Source organism: Oreochromis niloticus, linkage group LG7 (genome assembly GCF_001858045.2).
Source record: "Oreochromis niloticus isolate F11D_XX linkage group LG7, O_niloticus_UMD_NMBU, whole genome shotgun sequence".
In the NCBI taxonomy this organism is placed as follows: Eukaryota; Metazoa; Chordata; class Actinopteri; order Cichliformes; family Cichlidae; genus Oreochromis; species Oreochromis niloticus.
Genome location: NC_031972.2, coordinates 42036594 through 42048000, shown reverse-complemented (window position 1 = coordinate 42048000; position 11407 = coordinate 42036594). Strand labels below are relative to the sequence as shown.

Genomic DNA, 11407 nt, shown 5'->3' with positions numbered 1-11407 from the left:
GAAAAGAAGTGTTTGGAAATAGTAATATAAACAGAAATTTCAATTTTTCTATTAACGGAAAATATCAGTTAATGATACAGAAAATATACTGTGAATAAACTGAAATTTCCGTTTTATAGCTGAAGGAAATGTCCGTAAATACTACAGAGAGTATACTGTAAATCTACAGAATTTTCCGTTTTATCATTTACAGAAAAGTCCGTCAAACTTCCGTAAAAAAACAGAAAATGTACTGGCAGAAAATTACCAGGACATTTTCCGTTTTTCTACGGAATCTTTTTTTACAGTGTGCCACCTTGTCTCACGAGTGAATTGGATAATGTGGTGAGGTTCACCCTCAGGTGCAGGGGATCTCACCACAGGGCAGATGACACTTACACAGGTCGGATCTTTCTGGCACAAAGCCCAGCTGACTTGTTTGGCAAAGCCAGCAGTGACTGCCAGGGGGTTAGAGGTTAGCGTAAGCCACTCTGGGCCACCACAGCCCACTGACTCTGAACCGCAAGGTCAGCGGCGGGACTGTAGAACCCCTCTGCTTGATAATGCACTCAAACAAAAAACACACAAGCAACACAAACATGATAACTGGAGGGGGAAAAAGCCAAAAAACAAAAACAAAAACCCTTTCAAGAGGATTACGGCTGCTTCAAGCATGGAAAATGTGCCGTTTTATCTATTATCTATTTATCACACAGCTTAAACACAAAAGATTTTCAAAAACTACAATTTACATGAGTAAATGCTGCAAATGGTTACCCCTTTTTTAGATCTGTTTCTCAAAAAGATGCCCGAAGCTATTGAAAAGGTGGCCTATTTTACAAATAAATGCTTTGTTTGTCAGAATATATTCGATTTAAAAGCCCACTTACACTTTCTATCACAAATAAAAGCTGAAGAGAAAATACAATACCAAAGGAAGCAGATACAAGTGAGGCAAAGAAGACAGCAAATCTAATAAGCTTGTTTTCTTCTCCTCCTTCTTTCTCTCTCTTATGGATAAGTCGCTGCGTATGGATATGTCCACATGCATGTTTGTTCTGCTCAGACACTTTTTCAACATTTGATTACTGCAGCAGAGACACTGCCAGAGTGCTTTCCATTTTCATATTTGTGTGGTGACTGAAAAAAAATATGCATTATAAAATCTAGACCTAATACATTTGTTGGCAACATAATGAACCCCAGTAACCAAGAGGGAAAGTACAAATATGCATCTTAGCCCCGAGCATGTTAGCATCAGTGTCAGTTTCTCAACAGAGCCCTTCGAGGCTGCTGGCACAAAAGATACTTCCGTTTGAGAAATGATGGAGTTGGAAGGCTAAAGAGCTCCTCCCACCACACCTCTATCCTTGCCACATGGAAAGATAATTGTCACCTCCTTACCCAGCGAGACGGGTGTATTTCTGTGACCTATACTAGGTACACTTCCCCTCTTTTGTGCAGCCTGAGATGTCACAGTGGTTTGCCATAATTACTTTTGCTGATAGAGGTGAGAGAGGACATTTGCATCAGATGAGGTGCCGAGTGGTTGGGTCTCACCACTCGCCTTATGCAGCTTTTAATGTCACCGTAATCTCTAAAGGTTAGCACTGGCAGCACCACTGTATATCTCCACAACCAGCTGAATCAGTGGTTTGGAAATAGGTTTGACATTGAGTTCGAGTAAACGTCAGAACACACAGAGTCTCACACACACACACGCACACACAAACGCACATACACACACTTTAAAAAACAAATGCCTGCATTTTCCCTCGCACACACTTCCTTTGTTGCACCTTTACACTAACACTTTGGGGCAAGATTGGTAAGGACAAGCTGTGATTTCAGCAACCACCTCTTTAAAAACTCTTCGGGCTACAGAGATAAACATGTACACAGTGTGCTGCTCACACATCTTTGTTGTCAGAGATTCTCCCCTTTTAGTATCTGCTGCTTACAGCAGTAATTTGCCTAACCTGCACATCTACGTTATCAACAAAAGAGCTCAAATCCCTGCCGATTATTTGCTCAGTTTACAGATGCACATTGCATGGAATAATAAAACAGAAAATTGCCAACAGCAAACATTAACTCTAACCCTCAACTGATAACATTTTTTGGGAAATTAGGCAGCATTTGTCTAAATTTGAGCAGAACGTAAATCTGGCCATGAATAAAAGCCAGATCGAGAGTTCTAGCTTCATCTTGCTGACAGATGAAAATTAAATTTATCTGCTGAGAGAAGTTTGGAAATGTCCTCCTTTAACTCGATAAGTCATAAAATATTATCAATAGACAGAAAAAATGTCTTAAGTGTTAATGATTTTATAAATGAGGCTCTGAGTGATATATGATCAAATCCCTCTGTTAAACATTCAAAATATTGATACAAATTCAAATATTTGATATATGTAATAATACAGTTCACTGAAGAGAAGATTTGAGGCTTACAGAAAAGTAATTTTCTGTAATTTTCACAAATTTCCTTAAAATTTTTTCTTTTTACCTGTAATTTTTTTCAGAAATGAAATGTTTTCTTAAATGTTTCAGTGTGAAAATCATAAAAAATATTAATTTGAAATAATCATTATTAAAGGTGTATATTGGAAATTAGGCCTTTAAATTGTTGCCATTTTACTCCTTACTTGTTTAACTTTCTGCGAAATCTCACATTAAGACAGTTGTAGAAGTCCTGAGATCATCCAATTCCTCCTTGCTATAATAAAGAAGAAACTCACAGGTAAGACACAAACCTTCCTGGAAGTCCTTTTAGTTTTTTATTAGCTTGTTTTCAGTCTAATTCACAATATAATATTCCAATGTCTTGTTTTTAAAGTTATAACATGTAAAATTTTCACCACTAGACATCTGTAGATTGGAAGTAGCAGTCAAATGAGTTCTTTTTTCTTACCCCTCCCAAATGAAATGCATTATCCTTCCTCTGGTGGCTGCTTTGCTTCGATGCTTTCTTTATTGCATGGCTCTGTAGCACACTGTTGTCACCTTGTAAACGCGAGTGCTTCACCTAAATTTGCAACTAAAAACAGATAAAGAGGCGGACCTGTTACCGAGATGATGAGCTCAGGTAGAGTGAAAGAAAACTTTTTTCTAGCGTCTATGTCAATGGAAAATTGTACTTAGTAGTCAGTATAATCTTTTAATGATATAAGTTTCCATATATGCTTAGAGGTGTATAATCAATTGTGTAGAAGGCTGCAAGGACTTTTATGTGCATTCCAGAGTGTTCTGGCTTTCACACCCACATTTTGGGAGCATGGGAGAGGTCGTACCTTCTCTTATTGTTTTATGATAGGATAAACGTATCTATGTCTGTTTTAGGCTAAGTGCCTTTTGTTTAGATGAACTGCTGGACTTCCAGGCCAGCAGGTTTAGGGAGGTCGGGTCACACTCTGACCCCCCCCCCCCCCCCCCCCCACACACACACACACACACACACTCACCCAAAGATGTATAAATAAAGACCAGGGCAGTGGCACGGGGCGAGTCTCAGAGCCCTCACTTCTGTGCGGGTGCTGTGACTGCCCTTGCTTGCAAGTAAACTAACTGCAGTGTGTGTTTCTCCTCTCTGACTCTCAGCTGAAGAAGTGTTATTTAGAATAAATCTCTTGACAGTCTAAAACAAAAGTGCTGTTCCTGTAAATTGCCATTAAAACCTTTACTGGGAAAAAGCCAGTGGGAGTCATTCATCAAAGCACCTGATCAACTAACTCTGACGTGAAGAAAAGTGAACTTTGTAGCTGCTCCATCCACCGCTCTTTGTTTTACATAGCAAAAAAATCTGCCGTAAGCCAGAATTTGTATTCAAATATGCAGATTGCTGTTAACTTAGTCTGATACCATGTTTAAATTATACAGCTTGCTGAAGGTTGACAGGCAGCCGCCCTATTTTACATGGAAATGATACCTGCACCAAACAGGGGTGAGTCTAAAGGGGGCCATGGGGTGTAGACCAGCGGTCCCCAACCTTTTTTGCACCACGGACCAGTTTATGTCAGACAATATTTTCATGGACTGGCTTTTAAGTTGTCGCAGATAAATACAACAAAATAAAACCAACAACGGTATAAAAAAAAAGAAGATTCATTCATAACACACGGGAAAAGACCCAGGGAAACCAAGTTAACGCTAAAAACGGTAAACCCTGAAAACCATGAATTTCACACCCTCGTGGCCCAGGGGTTGGGGACCGCTGTACTAGACCGTATTAATTACAAGGCTTTTATAAAAAAAAAATTCAGATTGAAATTGAAATAATATAAATTGTGTATGAAAAACCTTTTTCACAAACCAATAAAAATATCAATGGGCCAGTAAAACTATGAACCACTGTCAAGTTGTTGCTGGTAAGTTGTTAAATTGGACATTGAATTATTATTAATATTAATTAGCATCTACACCACCATAATTTCTCATCTTCAGCAGCACAAAAACTTTGCATCAAAGCACAGGGCAAACTTCAGAATGCTGATATCCTCGCTTTTCTTCATTGTAGCCACCACATTATCCCTTACAGACTTACAGACACAAACTCACTTATTCACTTACACACTTAAACATGCACAAAAACTCATAAACATGAACAAACACCAAATCTACCTCATCCAAGACAAAAAAAAAAACACTGTCAGAACTTGTTTTCCCTCCTATTAATGTCAGAGTAAAGGTAAATGTTTTATGCCTTAGTTTGGGTTGCTTATATTTTATTTGAATTTGAACTTTTACTGTACTTGAGATTATGTTGAGAAAATGTTCTCTTTAAAAAGTTAACATTTCATATAACATACATTCAAAGGGTTGAGTTGGGTTTTTTGACTGCTGTTGTATGCAGTTAAACTCTTTTGAAGATTTATTATTGCTCATTAATAAAACCAATGTATTTCTTATTCGATTACTCAATCAATGGATGGAATAATCAACAGAAGACTCAATAACTAAAATAACCGATAGCTGTAGCCCAAGACTGGATCCAGATCTAGATCCGCTCCAGTGTTTTTCCTTGTCTGTGGAAAGCTGTCAGTCCAATGTTTACCTCAGCTCTTTTCTAAATGATGACAGCAATAGTGAGGTGAGTTGCTGAGGATACGCTGAACTGTTCTGTCAGTAAGACGGCTGTTTTTGCTGCTATTAGCTACTATTAGACACTATTAGCTGCTGTTAGCTGCTGTTAGCAGGTTTTGAAGTGAATGTAACTCTGTTCGACTTTGACACTTAATGAATGTACTATGCTATGTGAGAAAGTAATCAAACTGTTTAGCAAATGGAAAGTGTGACTTTAAGAACACTCAAGCCTACCATTAGCTGGCATAATGTTAGCTTATAATGCTTATAATTTCATAATGTTTAGCTTATAACTTGCTGTAGTTGTTGTTTAAAGCCCTGACTTCAGATCAGGAAATGAGGGTTGAGGTGAGAAGGAAGATCATTTCATTGCTGCTGGCATTGTTTCTTTCCATTCCTGCAGACACGAATTGAAATGTTCCTCCACGGCTCCTATGACTTCTCTTCTTCTCAGTCTTTAATGTTTTTCATATCTGGCTGGTCTCTAGCCACTCACATAAAATTTGATTAGTCGAAAGAAAGACCTATTGTATCCACTGTATTCCAATATGGTGGGGGAACATGGCAGAATCCGCAAACCGCAAATCCACTCTTATGTATTTTTAATGATTTGATTCTAAGTTTATGAGAATGGATCCATTTGTTGAAAGACATAATTACACACTGTTTTGCTTTGAGGATCACTATGGGCACAATATGTAATGCTCAAGCACTGAATTGAAATACCCCTTGCCATTTCATACACAGCAAAACTGAAGCATGATGATGTATCAAATTGATATTATGTTACAGAAATTGCATCTGAGAGTTGGCTAATGAACAAATGATTAAATATTTCAAAAAATCAATTTGGTAATCCAGACAGAAAACGTATCTGCCGGTTTGTCCGATTTTAAAATGACACACTGAAGTGCACAGTGAACCGGCGCGTTCAAGGATAATTCTTATATCAAAAGTTGAAAGCAAGAAATCACTTGCACTTGAAATTTAAAAATGTACTTGAATCCACTTAACACTTGTACACTGGTGCTGTAAAGGTGTATAGTCAAAAACAGCCTGCATCTCTCTGTCTTTGTGCCATTGTTTTTATTCCTCCCAATCTCCCACTCTGTGAGAACGGTTCAGCCTTTCATAGTCTCCAAATCCCACACCTCCCAGAGCAAATGCGTCTGCTCATCACACTTTCTCCATTCTCTTCATGTTTCTTTCTTTTTTCTTGTGTGTTTCTGGGATTTCGGTGACATTTTCACAGTGCCAGATCCTTGCCTTGAGACAGCGTGCATGTGCCCACACCTCTCCACCTCCTAAAATACACATACATAAACACAATGAAAGCAGATATGCACACGCCTCGCCTGGAGCCAGGCCCCTCTGTGCTAGTCTACCTCAGAGAAGCTGAAGCTTGGCATAGAGACGAGGTTCCGGTGGATTCTGTGCTCCGCCTGCCAATGCTGCTCTTTTGATCTGCAGCCAGCTGATGACAGATCTACATTAAGCTCATAGTCTTCACTCCTTCGCTCTGTTTCTCCTCTCCTTTTCCCTGACACTGGGGCAAGATGCTACCATAAGTCAACGAGCATTGGTGGGAATCAACATTCATGTGGGGTCGACTTGTCGAGTCTCTTCTCACACCGAGCTGAGAGAAATGAAGAAGGCTGAGAGGGTTTCCAGCATGCAGAAAAATATGTGGGTGTACGCTAAAGATAGTGCCATTCCAACAATCTAGGGGCAAGCTTTACACATCTCTGATGTGCACCTCCAAGAAAAATCCACACTTTAATGCGTTTACTTTAACACTTACGGATATTGTTATATTATTTTTCTAAAATGAAACTAAACAACCTCGATAAAAGGCCGTCTCCTGCAGTTGAGAGACACTCAAGTAAGAAAGTAGCAACTCTTGTTAAGATTTTATCACAATCATTAGGAGACTACGAGGTTGCAAATGATGTAAAAATGTGTTTGTCTCCTCTTATGATGGATTTCTGTCTTTGTGAGTGATGAATGTGGATAATATGTTAAGACAGAAGTCATGGGGTGTGAGTAACTGACACTGAAAATTAGACATTTAAGTATAGTCAGTGAACAACAGTTCACAAAACTCTATTAGACGCAAGAAAAAAGAAATAGCTTTCAAGAGTAACTTTCACTGAGCTGAAAAAGGGAATGTTAAGATTTAGAGGCAATTTTAATTTGCAATGAAAGCATGTTATATGCCTAAGCTATGTATTCCCCTGGTGGGGTTCAAATTTAATTAGAAAATGAAAAGCTTAATGAACATTAAGGGTTTCTAATATGTCTGATGGTTCAGCATGCACAAAAAAGTTCTAACAAAGACATGTAATTTCAGAAGCTGGAATCAATACCGTTCCTTCTACTCATAACCTCATCAGAAACAGCCACATTTTTCAGCTGATCAACTGTTATTAGAAACGGACTAGGTAGCCATGTTTCTGCAAACTACTTGTGCAGAAATTGTCCTCATCCACCTTAATGTTTGTGTTATGATGCATTTATCCAAACTGATAAGTGCCAATGAAAAACTGCACTCCAGCAGAAGAGTGAGAGCGATGGCTAACAGCTGCTGATGAATGAGGAGTGACGGGCAGTGATGGAGACTCACCATTAGAAAAAACACAACCAGCTGTTATTTCTAAAGGGGATCATTTGCTTATTCCTGCACTATGCAGCAGGAATGGCTTGCCATCATATTATTTGGCATGGCGGGTGGTTTAGAGTGAGGTGTGACTTTGTGGTAATAGGTGACAATGTCTTTTTTGTTTTAGTCACTAACGTTCTCGATCTTTTTTCACACTCAGTATAATTTTAAAGATGAAGGAAGGGGGAAAGGAGATAATGTTCAGCAGGAGCCAGCTGTAATTTTTTGTGTGTGTGTGTTTGTCATTACAGAGCTGCACTTTGATTTACTGGTGTGCTGGTTTTGTGTGGGCTGTAAATTGGCAATCTGTCTGTCACCGTGCTATTCAAATGGTCACCGTAAAGCTCCTGTGAAGAGATCAGGCCTGTGACCTATGGTACACTTTTAAAGATCATTTTGGGAGGTATGAAGAGTAGATTGCAGACATATGGAAAAGTAAACACACACCTTGTGTTTTCATCTTTGCTGTATTTGGAGTTTAGCGCTACTGATGCAGATATTTCACGCAGAGAGGGAAAACTAAACAAATATGAGAGTAATCATGAGAGTAAGGGTGCATGCGGGCACAAGAAAGAGAAGGCATGATGATAGCAATGCATTTGCTGTGAATGTGTACCTCATACCTAACACTCACAACATAGCTGCCTAGAACTAGCATTCATTATCACTGCATCTATTGTGAAACATCCTTAAAATGTCATGAAACGTGTTGGAAATGCATTGAAATTATGGCATCCTTTCAGGCTGTCTGTGACCATGTTGCATCAGTTTAACATGAATTAAAATGTTATTGCAATGTGTTCTGTGAAAATAACTTGTTTCCATGAATACGTTTCACTCACTCACTGGTTTCAGATCAGAATCACTGAGAATCAGAGTAAACTGTTGCTTAATTGATCTGTTTGAGCAAATTTGAGTCAGTTTTACCAAACTCTATTGTAAACACAATTTTCTTTCCTGCAGGAAATTTATGGATTCCTGCTGCCAGTTTCAAGAAATGTGTTTCTTTTGCTGATAGTAGAGGCAAGCATATGTTAATTTCCTGTCCTCATACACGACACTGCATGTGATATTCTTTCAAACCCAGCTCTTCTAGACTTGCCTGATTTGAAATCTAAGCCATGCTCTGTGCCATGCTGTCCTGTAGAAGAAACAGCTGTTTGCATGAATGTTTAATGTACACCCACACTGGTATGCCATTTCAACAGATGAGAATGTGGAGGATCACCTCAATCCTTGATTTAAGCTATTTGAAGTCCCTGCCATTTCAGAATGTCAAATGCCTCATTCTCTGGAGAGCGCCACTTAAAAATGTTATAGGTTAGCAAAGCAACAACAGCAACAACAGTTTACTCAAACTGTGGCACATACAGTGCAGTGATATACGTATATATATTGTAGTTGGTACGAGACATACTAGTCGTTTAATCTAATTGTTTTGCATTTTTATTGATACCCAAGGCAGGTAAATAATTGTGTTCTCATGTTATGCAGCCATCTGCCACCAGATGGAGCATCCTTTAATCTCAACGTGACCTTTTTGTCACTAGTTCAATTAAAGGCTAAAAATTAGATTGTGGAGACAACCGTCATAAATGAGCTTTCTCTGAAAGGTGGATGGGCTTTCCCTTAGCGATAGAGTGAGGAGTTCAGTTGTTTGGGTGGGGCACAGAGTAGAGCCGCTGCTCCTACACACCGAAAGGAGACAGCCGAGGTGGTCTTCTCCTGGGTAAGGTGTTCAGACTGGGCATGTCCTACTGGTAGCAGGACCCTATTTAATTTTTTTTAAAATTTTCTGAAGTATAACGAGCAATGTTGATACTGCATGATGTGAGGTGCCACACAATTAAGAAGCATGATTCGTTATTAAAGAATTAATAACAAAGAATTAAAGAATGATTAATGGGTTAAAATGCCTTTGTTTAATGGGTTTTTGGCATTAAATGGTTCTTAGATTTAGTAATAGCATATGTACACATGTCGGTTATTATATCACTTCAAAAATCAAGAATTAGGTGCAACAGTTTGGCTTTTTTATTGTAGAGTACACATTGTTACAGTACCAATAAACTTACCAGTGTCATATAATCATAGTCACATCAGTATCTCATTCAGAGAATCATGCACACCTGCAGAGATAGCTAATAGCTCGATGCTACTCTAAAACTGAGGTGATAAACTTCAACTGTGCACTAGCCAGTATGGAATAATAATAATAAGGAAGTAAAGAAAGCTGATTTAACAAGTGAAATCCCAGTATATATTGATGAAAAATCACACCACGCGTGCACAAACACACCCAAATTCTAGATTTGTCTTGTCACTTTGTTTTGCATTCATATTTTAGAATCAGATTAAGAGGCCACTTTGGGTTTTTGCATTTCACCTAAACAATAAGTACTTCCTTTTCTTCTTACCAGGTTCCTGTAATCTTACACCATTTATCTGCAAAAAGCACTCCAGTGAAATAAACTAAAATGTAAACACCACAAGTGGAATATGTTGTCCTGTACAGAAGAGCAATGCGACCGTCAATATGGCTGCGGGTTTACAATTGTTGTACTTGGCGACTGCTGTCTGTATCACACAAGTGTGAAAAGCAATAACACCACCAAAGTGCAACTGTTGGCGGTCAATATTTTCTCTCCCTGATAAACCCTCTGGGCAGAAGCGCTCCTTAGTCTAGCCAACGCAAACACAGCTTTGCAGCTTCAATCTGTCACACAGTATGAATATGGAGCCAAAAATAAATAAATAAATATTATCGTTACAAATCCTTTTCTTGCCACTGTGCATTCTCTGTTTCACAAAGGAATCATCGAAACATGAAGTTTAAGCACTCCCGAAAATGTTTCAGATTTCTCCTAAAACTAAATTAGCCTTCATTTCTCCTGAGCTGCGAGTCTGATTTGCTTTACCTTTTCTAATGCCACTGCTCTGCAGGGGATTTACATTTACTATGACTAGACACAAGCACACTGCAGATTTGCGACACACATGCAAAAACAAAAAAGGCATTTAAACGTACCTTGTAAAAGTCAGATGTGTCTGTAGGAGAAAGTCTGCAGGTTGACATGGACGGGATACATGAGCACGTCTTCATCAGCTATATCTGGAAAAACAAAGAGACCCAAAATGCCAAGGTTATTTCACACATCATTTACAGCATGTAGCCTTATGCACACATCAATATAGAGAGCAGTGAGTTATCCACATATCCTATAATGCCATAATGATGGAAACAGGAGTGCGTGGGAAACATGAGATTTACAAAGTTTACAGAGATACTGTTCCAACTTACACCACCCACACAGCACTCATGCACACCTACAGACACATGCGTTAGCACCCCCCACCCACCGTCCACACACACACACGCACATATGCACACACAAACATACATACAATAAACAAGCATTCAATTCCCAAAGCAGCTATAAGGCTCAACACACTCTGTTACCCAGTGGCTTACTTTTAAAGATGAATCTCAAGAGCCCCCTAAGGAAAACAGCACTTTGCCAGGGATGTCCAGGAACGTTAACTGTCACCGTCTCTCTCCACACTCAGACACTGACGGCTATGATGAGAAGGTGCGGTGCTCCCACACTGAGGCAGGGTAATTGGCTAGAGATGATGGGCCATAAACATACATCACAGGGGCGGCGAAGCGCCAAGCAGACAGCTAAC

General features: G+C 39.1%; 1 protein-coding gene across 2 annotated transcripts in view; it reads right to left on the bottom strand.

Annotated features, from left to right (window-relative positions):
* The window catches only part of mgat4c (mgat4 family member C), a 120753-nt gene that overhangs the window by 46539 nt on the left and 62807 nt on the right, over positions 1-11407 (bottom strand). For both annotated transcript variants that reach the window (XM_003449196.5, XM_025909249.1), the window contains one exon: positions 10749-10832. The gene's annotated coding sequence lies outside the window, so the exon portion shown is untranslated. The remainder of the gene's footprint in view (positions 1-10748; positions 10833-11407) is intronic.